General features: G+C 39.2%; 1 pseudogene; it reads left to right on the plus strand.

Moving 5' to 3' along the window:
- The window catches only part of LOC102502469 (RNA-binding protein EWS-like), a 21535-nt pseudogene extending 7421 nt beyond the window's left edge, over positions 1-14114 (plus strand).
- Positions 14115-15210: the final 1096 nt, after the last annotated feature.

Consider the following 15210-nt stretch of genomic DNA (forward strand, 5'->3'; position numbering starts at 1 on the left):
TATATATATTTGAAACCATACTGCTTCTGTTGTTATAGAGTTATAAAATTATACAAAATTATAAGACATATTTTGAACATTATCTTTAAAATTCACTATTTTGAAACTTTGAAAGTTGTTTGTAAACTGTCAAGAATTATGGAGTATGAGTTAAAATTCTTTGCTATGTAAAGTAAATGTTGTGGAAAAATTTAAAATAAAAACAAGTTGTAATGGGAAAACAAACAACAACAACAAAACAGAAAGAAAGAGTTATAGACTTTGGGTGTTTATGGATTATACAGATCTGTTCATTTTTAATATATTAGAACATGATTATCTCATGAATTATCAGAATCTTTTTTAATTCCTCTTTTATCTGAACTCACAGAGTAACAGAGAGATTATGGAATGTTACCAGACGCCAGATGAATCAATAAAATCACATTTGCCTATTCTGAACTTTAACTATATATATATTTTTTTGAGAGGTTTTTGTTATAGGGCACGTGCGCTCACCAGACAGAGACAGAGAGACAGAAAGCAAGAAATCATCCCCCCACACCGCAATCCCTTCTCCTCCATTCTCCTCTCTGGATCTTGGGCACGCACGCACACGCACCCGGCGTGAGTTTTAAGCCACCAGGTCCAGAACGCGAACCGCAGTCGACTACGTGGGAGTCCAGCAACATAGCCATTACGCTAACTGCTGGTCCCTCACTATATTTAATAAAATTTCTCACAGGAAAATTTTAAAAAGCATTTTAAAAACTATGGTAAGACCAGCTCCATGGCCCAGTGATTAAGACAGCCAGGACCCACATGGTCAGCGGCACTACTGGAGTCCTTGAACCAGCATCTTGAGAAATGGGGTAGGCTTGTGTACTTGCATGCCCCAGATCTTGCAGGATGGAGAAATGGAGAAGGGGGCTGCAGTGTGACCAAGAGCCATTAGGGATTGTTTTCTCTCTCTGTCTCTCTCTCCCTGGTGAATGCAGGCATCCTCTGGCAAATTAAAAACAAACAAGCAAACAAAAAATTCATGTCTTACATTACAAATTTTTCACTATGTAAACATATTACAGGAAGTTGGAAAAACTACATAGGAAAATAAGAGTAAACCAATGATTTTCTTTGTTTAAGGGATTATTGGCCACGGTCGTCAGGGATTGTCCAGTTAGCACCTTTCAACTACGGAAGACATCCTGTTCTTTTTTATATTCCAGCTAAGCGCCATTACTTTTACTGTAAGGAATTACATTAGTGAATTTACAATAGCTTCTCTAACAGATAAATCCTGAAATCTCAGTAGCTTAAAATACATCTCAGTGGATTAACACAAGATTTTTTTTTCTTTCTTTTTTTTTTTTTTAGATTTTCACTGTAGGGTGTGTGCGCTCGCCAGACAGACAGAGAGAGACAGAGAGACAGAAAGCGAGAAATCATCCCCCAGGGGAGATGGTCACGCCACAATCCCTTCTCCTCCATTCTCCTCTCGGGATCTTGGGCACGCACGCACACGCGCCCAGTGTGAGTTTTAAGCCACCGGGTCCGGGACACAAACCACGGTCGACTACGTGGGAGTCCAGCGACATAGCCATTACGCTAACTGCTGGTTCCCAACACAAGATTTTTTAGTTTAATTTTATTATTATTATTATTTTTGCTCCTGTAAATTCCAAACACATTTCTTATTCAGTAGTATCTCTCCACCAAAGGCGATTCAGGGACTCAACAATTCTGCAACATGAAGTACATAAATCTCTGGCAGATGCCTAGCTGTCCCTTCTACAGAATTTGTGTTTTCAGGACATTCTTACTTTGGGGGAAAACTCAATGAGTTTATACACCGGACTTTATAGGATTCCTTCTTGTAGGTCCTGATAGAGGGAGAAAGTACAATCAATAGAGTGTTATGGAAGGGCATTTCCATTCACAATAAATTATAAAAGAGAAATTCACAGTACATTAGTGAGTAGAACACTCAAGTAACACATGGTCAAATTTAATATAGCACACAGAAAAGGACACATTAGATGCGATTTTTATAGATCAAAAACAATTCTTACAGAATTACTAGTAGACAGTATGCTAATTATGCTGCCAATATGCCAATATAACTGAAAATTATTAAACACAACTCATTTACATTGATTTTGCTGACTTTTGTATTTTAAAATATGAGAATAAAAAGTTCAACCATGTAAAGGAGAAGATGACTACAACAGACATAAGGAAATCTTTCTGAGTTCCCCACTAAAGTGACGGCAAAGCTCTGTAAACATCAAGCTACTGTCATTGTTACTTCTACCTACTTCTTCCCAGGCACTAGACCATATATGACTTGGTTTATATATGTCATCCTATATTTCTTAGATATAGACTTGATGTTAGTCATTGCTTGTACGTGTTTTGTCATCAAACCTTTCACTATGACTAATTTTTATATAGACTATAAGTAATTAAGTATGTGACTGTATATTGACCAGTTGGGGACACATAGGACACCCAATTGTTACCATCATTGCAAAAAAAAAAAAAAAATACAGTGGAGTTAATTCATGCTACTTAAGTGTTGACGGAGCAGAAGATCTTTAGTCACAGAGGCTAGAGATCTCCGAAGATGAACATGTATAAATCAGGAACAAAAGTCAAAGCAGTAGGCTGATGGTTTCCCAAAGAGTATTATGGGGATAGACAGATGCCAAAACTGGGGGGAAAAAATTCTGAAATAGTATTCAAATGCATGTCTCTGAGGCAAGGGGCATACATCTCTAACAAAAGTCCCATAGCACTACAAATACCAAAAAATCTTTAGACTCTGCAATCTGATCGATATCTATCTTCATTACACCTTGCCTGCACCCCAAGTTATCACAGATTCTACAGAAGGAATGCTAGCACATGGTCGAGTGCACTTGCTTTCTACTCACTGCTGGAAAAAATCAAGATGAATGCAATCTTATTCTTATATTTATTCTTGCAATTCTCTACTCTTTCCTTTATTTAAAAAAAAAAGTTTGGTGCTAACTATGAGCCAGACAGTCTTTGAGCATAGGTAGATATTTAAAAACAAACAAAAACTCCAAATAATATCACTTTCTTTATGAAACTGACATTCTATTAGATGAGGATACAGATGAAGAAATATTCCCATAAGTACAGAAAATAACACAAAAAGTTCTAGCAAACACACATACAGATATACACACACAAGTTAAATAGAGATAGATAGATAGATAGATAGATAGAGATAGATAGATGATTGATAGATAGATAGATAGATAGATAGATAGATAGATAGATAGATAGATAGATAGATAGATAGATAGATAGATAGATAGATAGATAGATAGATAGATAGATAGATAGATAGATAGATAGATAGATAGATAGATAGATAGATAGATAGAGATAGACAGAGAGAGATAAGCGATAGATAGAGATAGATAGGTAGGTAGAGATAGACAGAGATAGATAGATAGAGAGAGAGAGAGAGAGATGATAGAGATGATAGATAGATAGATAGATAGATAGATAGATAGATAGATAGATAGATAGATAGATATAGAGATATATAGAGATAGATATACTAGGAGAACACAAGGAAGAACAAGTCAGGGAAGAACCTCTTGAGGTCTAGGTTTGCATATGAGAGTGGAAGGAGATGACAGTGACCTACACAACAGGAGTCAGAAGCAGAAAGCTATGTAGAATGTAAGGCATAATCTATTGAATTGGATGGAATTAGGCCATCTGGCAGAAGGCTGGTCACATAAGTCTTGTATGTCACTTCCAGGATAATGGGACTACAAAAACTTCATAACATATGTATGTTATGAAAAAAATCTATGGGGACCAGCAGTTGGCATAATGGCTATGTAGCTGAACTCCCATGTAGTCAACCACAATCCGAGTCACGCCGGGAGCATGTGCGTGCATGCCCAAGATCCAGAGAAGAGAATGGAGGAGAAGGGATTGCGGCATGGCCATCCCCCCTGGGGTGGTGATTTCTCGCTTTCTGTCTCTCTGTCTCTCTCTGTCTTTCTGGCAAGCGCATGCACCCTATAGCAAAAACTTCTCAGGAAAAGAAAGTTAAAAAAAAAAAAAATCTATGCATAGATTTCAAATTGTTTGCACCAAAATAAATCTGTACTTCCATTCCATTTTTCATGAACTTTTAAAACTCTCTTATGTTTCCATTTTTACACTAAAAGTAAAGGGGAAAGACTTACTTTGTCGGATTTGTATGTTCCCAATATCACTCTGGTTTCAGGTTTACAGAGGACATGACACTTGAGCGGATGTGAGGCAACCACCAGGAAGCTGTTGCCTTACCCCATCTGGTTTCCTTACTTCTCATGTCAGTTCAGTTTCATTAAGCAATGGAAAACAAAGAACTTATTTATAAGAAAAGAGGCAGATTTCTCATGCTATGAATTTTCCTGATGTTGTAAGGCAGCCTGATATTACAGGTATGGCTTTCACAAAATAAATAGAAAAATAAATAAATAAAACCATGTATATGATTCCAGTTATTTCCAGAAATATCCATCACCACGTGTATTTGGGTATACCTGCAAACTCTGAAGTGACGATACCTTAAGTAAAAGAAAGTCAGTCTTGTGTTCACTGTTTTGCTGTATTCTCTGCTCGCTTTCAAGATGAAATGTTAGTAGCATTTACTGTGTACCATTAATTTAGGTCTTCTTTTCCCTTACTTTGAAAGTCTCCTAGGAAGTAGGCACATACGAAACATGTTATGATACAACACGTTACACACAAGGGTGAGTCCTTCACCGTCTTTGATGGAACTTTTCATTCCTTTTGCATTTCATGAAGATCTTATCTATTTCCAAAACAAACTGTTGTGAAAATACTGGCACCACCTATCCTGTCCCCATTTCTATGAAATGACCTAAATTTCACATTTTAAGAAGCTGCACCAACTCTCTAATTGTCAGTTTTGACAACATTGACAATGTTACAATGTTAGATCTTCTGTAAAATATTTTTTCCAAAATTAAACACTAGTTAAATGCTCGTTTCTAAGATGTATTTCTCCCTGCCAGTATGCTACAAAACCACTATTAATATGCTGTGAAATGAGACATCGACGGCATCGCTAGTAAAAGCCTTTAAGTGGTAATCCTTCTGAATCCTTTCTTGTAATAGCTGAACATTTGCTGTACAAAACCAATGAAATTCACACATGCCGCTAAGGAGTAGTGAAGCGATTATTACAGCATTTTTTTCCCCAAAGTACCTTAGGCTTTAGATGATTAGAGAATAGTCTTATGTTTTAAACTTCCTGCCAACAATGTGGCTTTCAGTTGCATTGGATTGAGGACAAATTGTAGTATAATGTATGTTGACAGTTTAATAACATGGGTTACTATCCTTGGTGTATTTTATGATGTAATACATCCTTATAGGTGCCTCCAGAGAATTGTGCTATGATTTTTGAGGCACAGAAAATTCAATAAACTAAAACAGTCTGAGTAAGATTTCTGCCTTCTGTATACTTTGGACATTTTCCTAAAAAATAAATAGGTGCTACTCTTCTAAAATATTTTTCTGACATGACTTTTCTGTTTTTCTTTTCAAGCTGTAGATTGTAAAATTGGAATAGTACAATTTTTATTAAATTATACATTAAAATGTAAGAAGTCTCTTTCTTCGCATAATAAACAGTCTTTTTTTTCAGGTCTCAAAGGTAAAGTTCCTTTTCTATAAAAAGCTATAACTGTGGTTTTCAAAAATCTCATTAAATATTTAGATCTTTTAGAGCACAAGTGTTTTCTGTTGAGGTTTAAACACATTTAGACTAATTATTTCTAGTGTTTTGACCATTGTACAAATACTTGTAGCATGAAATAGCTAACAGCATTAAACAAAATAGTAAGTCTTATGTGCAGAATTTACGTATTTACTCATGGATTTTCTTTTCATCAAGATTTTTCTGGGTAAGACAAAAATGGCCATACAGTGTACTTTCTTTTCTTTTTCAGATTTTGGTCATAGAACACATGCATTTGCCAGAGAGAGAGAGAGACAGAGAGAGGGAAAGTGGGAAATCATTCTCTAAGGGGATGATCATGTTGCAATCCCTTCTCCAGTCTCCTCTCCAGAGTCTGGGTACACATACACACCTGCCCAACATGTTTTTCAAGCTGCCAGGTCAGAAACTCGAACCACAGAGTCAGCCCGTTGGGATCTAGCACCTTAACCACCACACCTCCTGCTGATGCCACAATGTACTTTTAAAGTAACAGAAAACATTATTATAAAATGAATATGACTCTAAGTACAGGTGTTACTTTATATAACCTTGTCTTCTGTTTGTTTGCATTTTTATGCTAGAAAATACTCAAGATCTCAAGCACATTAAATCCATTATGATTCCAGGAGGGGTAATTGCCTGCCCTTTTGATGATTTATAAGAAGGAAAACACACAACCATGTTCTAAACAAAACATTTTTCTAATACCACTTTGTTAGAAGAAAAAAGCAACTGATTTCTTCATCTTCTTGTAAGGTGAAAAGGGAGTTAGAGAGAAAATCACTATAAGTCACTATTCCCCTATGAAATACTATCTCCCTTCACTACTAGCTCTCAGTCATTCTTCCCTTTCAAAAATGCATACATGGTGGGGAACCAGCAGTTAGCGTAATGGCTATGTCGCTGGACTCCTACGTAGCCGACCGCGGTTCGTGTCCCGGACCCAGTGGCTTAAAACTCACGCCGGGCGCATGTGCGTGCGTGCCCAAGATCCCGAGAGGAGAATGGAGGAGAAGGGATTGCGGCATGACCATCCCCCCTGGGGGGTGATTTCTCGCTTTCTGTCTCTATGTCTCTGTCTGTCTGTCTGGCGAGCGCACACGCCCTACAGTGAAAATCTCTCCCAAAAAAAAAAAAAATGCATACATGGGGGGACACAGCCGAAGGGCTAACGGCTAATTGGGAACCAGCAGTTAGCGTAACGGCTATGTCGCTGGACTCCCACGTAGTCGACCGCGGTTCGCATCCTGGACCCGGTGGCTTAAAACTCACATAGGGCGCGTGTGTGTGCGCACCCAAGATCCCGAGAGGAGGATGGAGGAGAAGGGATTGCGGCGTGACCATCCCCCCTGGGGGGTGATTTCTCGCTTTCTGTCTCTCTGTCTCTCTCTGTCTGGCGAGCGCACGCGCCCTATAGCAAAAACCTCTCAAAAAAAAAAAAAAAAACACATAAATGGTATGGAAATGGAGAAGAGCATAAAGCAAGTTTCTCGTTTGAAAGGTGACATTGACTTTTATTAAGTACTCCTTCTGTCGCACGTACTGTATAAAATATTTATATGCATTATTTACTGCTCTAAGCAACCCAAGAGGGAGGAGGAGTTGCTTATTACCATTTCCATTTTATAGATGAGCAAAGAGAGGCCCGGAAGTTCTGTCGTCTACAATCACAAAGCAAACTGATCGCAGAGCTAGGATTCCAGCGTAGGCTTTCAGACTTCAGAACCTGAAACTGCCTTCTTCACTAGCCAAGCAATTGATTTAGATTTTTCCCCCCAAAATCATCTTTTTTAAATTAACACATAAAGCTTTATATATTTATCATGTAAAACAAATGCTTCTAAATACATGCACATTACGGAAGGGTTTAAATCTAGTCATTAGCTAATGCATTACTTCACATGGTTATTTCTGTGGTGAGAACACTGCATATCCACTCTTTTTCCAAGAGTATAAGATATTTTCACTAACCGTAGTTTCCATGCTGTGAGATAGATCTCTTAAATTATCCTCTTACCCAACTGTAATTTTATATCCTTTGCCCAACATTTCCCCAACCCTCTCTTCCCCCAACTACCCCGACTCTAGTAACTGTCCATCTACTCTCTACTTCTATGAGATAAACTTTACATTCCACATAGCAGTGAGATCATGGGGTATTTATCTTTCTGTATCTGGCTTATTTCACTTACGGGTCCTCTAGGTTCATCCGTGTTGTCGTAAATGCCAGAATTGAATGCTTTTTATGGCCGAATATAATTCTGTTAGTTACACAGACCACAGTTTCTTTATCCCATCATTCGTTGATAAACACTTTGATTCCTTATCTTGGCGATTGTGAATACTGCTGCCATAAACATCAGAGGGCAGATTAGCTCTTCAATTTATCGATCTCATTTCCTCTCAGTATACACCCAGGAGCGGGATTGATGGATGACTTTAAGTTTAAAAACCCATAGGTGGGTGTTTTAATAAAAACTAATGTGAGGAGACTTCAAAAGGTTGGGGGAAAATGGAATTAAAATATAAGTTTATTTGGGTACAAAAAAGTTTCAAATTCGCGAATAGTTTTTTTCATAGCGTGGATTTTCCTTGAAGTTTTGGAAGATTCCTTGTACAAGTCAATACGAAGAATACCAAATAAATTTAGGATTTGTTTATTGTTTGTCTCAGCACTGAGAAACTCATTCACTTGGGAGATTTGTTGTAAAATTCTTTCATTTCTAAGGCCTCACTCAGCACAAAGCATTGTCTTTTGTTCCCAACAACTCAGCATTCTAGCTCTTCACAATTTCAAGCTACTTAAAACACATCACTGGTATCTTGATTACTACACTTTCTAATGGCAAATTAGAATCTCACATTCTAAGGGTACAAAGCAAATGAATATTAACAAAAACAACAAAGAAGTCCCAACCTTCTGTGACACCTCTGAAGGCTGAGAGAAAGAGATCTAAAAACCAAGTTGGAATACTGAATATGAGGCTGGAAAAAGGGAAAAGAAATCATTGCCCTTGAATTCTGGCCCACATTGAAGCTTTTGGTTCCAGGGTCTTGTTGCTTTTTCTAAGTTTTTGGACCAAAGCTCATGCACTTTCCTCCTTCCAGGGGTTCCGTCAAGCAGGCCTGGTTGGAAGAGATCCCAGCTGAGAGCAGAGGTCTGAGGATTAGTGAAGTGGTTTTCTTTGTAATCACTTATAAAAACAGAGACAAAACCAATCACCAGCCGTGTGATTTGCTCCAAGTCACTGGGCCTCTACATTCCCTGAGGAAGCTGGAGTCATCTGTTTCCTAGCAGAATGGTATGTGGAGTTTCTCTCAGGTATGAGCGCCTTTAGAGCCTTAGAGCTTTGGGGAAGAAAGGGAGACCGAGAAAAGATATTAAAGATATTTCTGGAACACAGTTATAAGGTGGAGAACACAGGGCAACTCCCAGGCTGAAGCAGAGTGTACGCCCGGGCATCTCCGTTCCTTCCCAGCACTTGGAAAATTCGTTCTCGCCTTATTTCCCGATTGATGAAGCTTAGCACAATCTCTATTCCTCCCTCTCTAGGCTCTCTGATTTTTCTTCTGGAGGGCTTGCCATCAGACAGTGTTTCTTAAAACCTAAATTAGGAACAGAAGATAAAGAGATGAAGATACATCTGATTGCTTTGGTCCTTACTAAAACTGAATTAACTAGTATTTCAATAAACATTTTCCAGGCAATTGCAACACAAGGAAAGGCTCCAAAAGAGAAAAGCGAGGTGGCACAATTTGACTGCCATTTTTTTGGTTTTGTTTTGTCAGTGGTTCCACCTTACGTCGCCATCCTTCAAAACAACAATTAAAAACCCTAACGAGAGACATAAAAGATTAATTTCACTTTATTGTGTATTTGCAATTTCTAAGACGTGCGATCAAGTGAAAACATACACTCCAACCCACTTCCACCACCACTTCCATTTTAAAAAAATAAAGCCGTCTGCAAACTAAACCCAATGTTTTCCATTTTTTCCCCCTCTGAGAAACACCGGCAGACTTAGTCAAGCACAGACTGAGTGCCAGCCGCGGCGAGATTACACTTACTGCAAGATGTGGGAGTTGGCTGTGTCCCTCTGAGGCTGCACAGAATAGTATTAAAAGTAATGAGCACACAGAGACCCTGCAGGGCACGCCGTGGTGTGTGTTTATGCCTCATTGGAACACCGTGGGTATTAGTGATTCTTGTAAATCTACATATGCATGATGATTTCTGGTTTTGCACATACTAACTTCTCAATGTACTTGAGCCTCTTTCCCCTTGAATAGCTCAATCTGCAGCATTCTAAACCTGTGTCTGCCATTCCCCCCTCCTCCATTTTCCCTCCAAAACAAAGCCGCACTATATTCAGTTTACAGAAGCTTTCCAGTCCCTTTGAAGACAAAGTCCCTGTCTTCCTGGAACAGACTGAGATAACATAGAAAACACGTAACAGACAATATTCTTGGGTTGCCTCCCGAGGCAAAGTGCGTAACAGGAGAGACCTCAGATCCCATTGCATATCGTTGCCATAGGCCAGCTTCAGTGACACAGCACAGGTACAAGGATCCTTGATGCTGAGGGATCAAGGGAGGGTCTTGAGTCCCACTCCAGGGTCTCCCTGTGCACAGAGGTGTGGTCATTCATTTTCCCATAATCGTGGCCAGTTAAGGCTTGTGATAGATAACGTGTAAAAATCCTGTTGGGGGCGCCTCTCTGACTCTGTCACTTTCTGTCATGGAAGAAATAAATAAACTTTAAATTACTGTTAGACTGTTTACAATCCATCCTCTAGGTTTATTAACTAACGTACAACATACACTCATGGGCTGGCCGCAAGGTGTCATGGTTAAGTGCTGAGTGTTGGGAGCCAAATTTCACATGGCCAGCCATTTTGAATTCCAGCTCTGGAAACTTGAAGGACAGGCCAATGAATGTGTATGTGTGCCCAAAATGCTGATAGGAAAACAAATGGAAGAGAAAGGATTGTGGTGGGAACTTGCCAAGCTAGAGGGTACTGTGATTTGCCCTCTCTCTCTGCACATGTCCTCTGGCAATAAAATAGCTAAGCAATTAATGAAATAGAGTTTAACATTACAAATAATAAATACCTAGTAATTCAACTGAAAAATGAATAAACCTTAAGAACACGGGAGAGATATTTCATGTATGTTTATGTTCAAACATATACATATAAACTAGATATACTGAGAGAATTAGAAATTAGAGAGACTCCCTATTCCAACATTTAGACTGAGTTTCATGATTTGGGTTCAGTAAAGAAACTGATGCAACTGTTCACATTCCTTAATGAAGAAAAGAAAAATAAAACGGTACTGTAATAACTCCCTTGGTGTATTTCCATAGCGATGTTTTATTTCTACTTCTATTCCATAGGAGGCCCAAAAATGACATTGTATCAAATAGCTCATGAAAAGCAAGGCACCGACAGCACCGGCATTCCAGAAATCAAGAGCAGCGTGACACGAATGTCCCTAGTAGGCGGCTTGAATCAATGGAATGGATCTTCAGAATGAAATCAGAATATACATGCATCTTCCTAAGCATTGGCTCATGGGTGAGTGATTTCTAAATAAAATCTTTAGTAGAAGACAAGAAGACACTAGACAAGTCGTGGTCATTATGTGGTTAACATTAGACAATTAACAGTGAGGCCGCTTCCTATAAAGGCCAGACGGTAAGGCTGTGATGGTTTCTTTGCACAGAGTGGAAATGCACCACACAAGGAAATGATTGGATTACAATGATAAGAGCCATGGAAAAGCCCTGAGTATATCATTGGCAGGGCTCCTCCAAGTTAACAGTGCTAATCTCCAATACACATCAGCCCTGGCTTGGCTTGTCTTGTTAGGTAAACAAAATGTGTCTTGCCTGTCATTGCCATAAAATATTAATGCACTGGAAGTCTCTAAACCTTGCTAAGCATAAGGCCTATTATCACACTTAAGAGCAAAGCAATCTAATAAATCGCTGGCTGTATAAAAACGAAGTCAGCTGGCAGAGGCAGGAATCTCCCTAAGGGATAGTAAGAGCCTCATCTTCAACTCCAGCAGCTGCAGTTCCAGAGAAATTATGTTTCTTCGGCTCAGTAAAAATACATTTGTGCTGAATTCTGTTATTTAAACTCTAATGGAATCATTAGGAATATCCATACATTATGAGTAATAGAAAATTAACTAAGAAAATCATCTACAATGCTGTCATAGAGCAGGCAGAGTATTTTTATTAGGCTTGCATTTGAAAGGGTCACATCCAGTGTAAAACGCGGTGCTTGTTTCTAATACTTATTTTGAAAAAGCATGAACCTCCAACTCATACATAAATAATGGTGAGCAAACATCAAGTACTGAGCTGATCCTCCTAATTGAACGGCAGGTACTTGATCTGCTCTGGTACGAGGTCCTTCAGGTAGTATATAAATATAATATTGTTGCTATCCACCTTAAAAATACATAAAAAATTGCTGTTATGAAAATTGCTGTTATGCTGCTATTTTATGTTATACCTAACCAATCTCTGAAAACGATAAGAAAGCCTACCGCCCCCCCCCACACACACACACACATACACACACTGAACTAGTTAAACCAACATATTTTCAGTACTAGGGGAAAAGAACAGATAGATTTTTTAAAAGAGTAATACGTAATAAAGAGTGCTTTCACAAACAGTATTTCATTTAAACTTCGTAAGACCCCAGTGAGTAAGCATAGGCACCCATGTCAAAAAAGGAAGAAATAAAGTTGCCCCTGGCCCAGCAGCAAGCCAGGAAGTACTATTCGTTCTGACATCCTGGTTAATTGACTTTGAACACCACACTTTTAAAGGCAGTCCACTTTTTTGCTGGTTTGTTCTGTTTTGTTTTCTACTGACAATTTCACCTTACCAAAGATAGTGCTTCAGAGCTTGCAAAGCATTTAGCATCCTAATCGAAGATTGCTACCCATGGTTGGTAATTTGAGGTTGCATGCTTAATGAATCACGTGTACCTTTCCCGTGACATTCAGGAGTAAAACGTTGATGATCTATGCACACGAAAATAATGTGAATAACAAAAGAAGCATGCCATACTTAGAAGTAATAACTGAACTGAAAATATTTTTAAATAAAAATAAAAAAGCAGAAACACCTTTTTCTAACAGCTGGGAATCATAGTATTGAAATTACACAGGGAATAACATGGCCACTGAACAAGCTCCTCTTGCATGTAGGACGATAGAACTTCAGTAAAGGAACACAGTCCTGGCCTATGGATTCTTTCTGGTGATAATATTCTCAATAAAGCCATGTCATTTTCTCTATGTGGACACACACCATGGTGTCAGAAAAAAAAAAGAAAGAAAATTGTCACGAGGGTAAGTGTGTATTTCGTCCCCTAAGAAATAAATCACCATGAACCAGAATATATATAAGGCTCTCCAATCTGTGAAAGTGGGTCTGAAGTTACACCTTTACTTAATTATGCTGATCAGATCAGTGGTGGTGAGCTGCATCAGCCTCTTTGAATTCCTAAGGCTGCCTTCATTTGATCCATCAGCCCACGTTCATTGAGAACCTGCTCTGTATGCTGCACAAGGGGAGCTGCTGAAGTTGCAAAGGTGTTTAAGATTCGAGGCCTATCCTTGAAGTGTCCACAGCATTTTTATTTTAACTAAAAAAAATATAAATAAAAATTAATTTTTAGCCATAGGGCATGTGTGCTTGTCAAAGAGAGACAGAGAGAGGAAAGTGAGAAATCATCCCCCAGGAAGGATGGACACTCCACAATCTCTTCTCCAGTCTCCTCTTGGAGTTTTGGATACGCATGCTCAAGCTCCCTATCTTATTTTCAAACCTGTGTGTCTGGAACTTAAACCACAGTCTGCCGTGTGGGAGACCAGCGCCTTTACCACCATGCCACCTACTGGCCTCCACTGCTTCATTAAAAAAAAAAAAAAGAAAATAAGGTATGTTGATAGAGATGAAATGCTCAGAGATATAGAAGGTACAATATATTTCTTCATTTTTCTGAAATCAGATCTAGACTTCAAGATTCTGTTTGCCACTGTGGGCAAAAAGGACATAGCCACACCTGTGCTTTCTTTGGTCTAGGAAAAATGGCACATCGCCCTCAGCTTTGGTGAATGGTGGTCACTCTTGATGTCGGCTCATTCTGTTGCACTATGCCAATCAGACACTACCCTTAGACCTGTGTGCCCACTCTTTGTCCTCCCACCTCTGATCTGTGCAGAGGCTTCCAAGGACCAGCGTTTTACAGCCAGTTGCTACTGCTCCAGGTGTCTTCCTTTAATGTCTACATCCAAATGCGTTTCAATCTGCCCCTCCCCCTAAAAGGCCACAGCACTGCTTGTGTGCCTTCATGCATCTTCTCTATGGAGAATTACTCTACCATTGGTACTAGATGCCGTCCCTTCCTACCTGCATGAAAGACCAGGTAATTCTCTTGATCACTTCCCATAACAGTTAGACATAATAGCATATAGAAGTATGGACTGACTCTTGGAAAGAATGTTCATATCCTACCTAAACAAACAAACAAACAAAAACTATGTTGTCGGGCTGCCCCTCCCCCTAAAAGGCCACAGCACTGCTTGTGTGCCTTCATGCATCTTCTCTATGGAGAATTACTCTACCATTGGTACTAGATGCCGTCCCTTCCTACCTGCATGAAAGACCAGGTAATTCTCTTGATCACTTCCCATAACAGTTAGACATAATAGCATATAGAAGTATGGACTGACTCTTGGAAAGAATGTTCATATCCTACCTAAACAAACAAACAAACAAAAACTATGTTGTCGGGGGGGGGGGGGAGATGTCAATCCAAAAATAAAGTGGTACCCATGGCCATGGCCCCCAAGGACGAGGCCCGTTCTCTTACAGGCAGCAGAAAATAAACAACGTGGTTGATTTGGTACATCCTGCTCCTCTAAATTCTCAATATCTCACCCTGTTACAGCGATAACTCAAGGGCTCAAAAAGGGTACAGATGAATTGCTAAGACCTTCAGTGACACCATGCTGTTCACAATCCCATCTCCCTGTTTGTAGATGACATTTTCTCTCCTGCATGAAAACACTGAATTTTCAAGGCTCAGTTCATACGCCACCTTTTCTGTGAATTCATTTCCAACTTTCCTAAGCCAAGAAACTTTTTACTCTCCTTCACATCGACAGCATTTTAATATCTGTATTATTACTGTATCTGTGGTTTCATTATCGTCATCTGTTAACTTGTCTGTCTCCTCCCTACCTGTCCCCTGGAGGACAGGCACTATTTTCAGTTAATAACTGTGCTTCCCGTAGCATGTAGTTCCAACGTGGGAATGCTTAGGATGACAGTATGAAGATGGAAATGAGAGGATGCGAAGGCAAAAAATAGGCAAGATCAAGGTGGACCAGTCTTCAAAAATATTGCCTAATCTTGC

The sequence above is a fragment of the Tupaia chinensis genome, unplaced genomic scaffold (assembly GCF_000334495.1).
Source record: "Tupaia chinensis unplaced genomic scaffold, TupChi_1.0 Scaffold000152_1, whole genome shotgun sequence".
Classification (NCBI taxonomy): domain Eukaryota; kingdom Metazoa; phylum Chordata; class Mammalia; order Scandentia; family Tupaiidae; genus Tupaia; species Tupaia belangeri.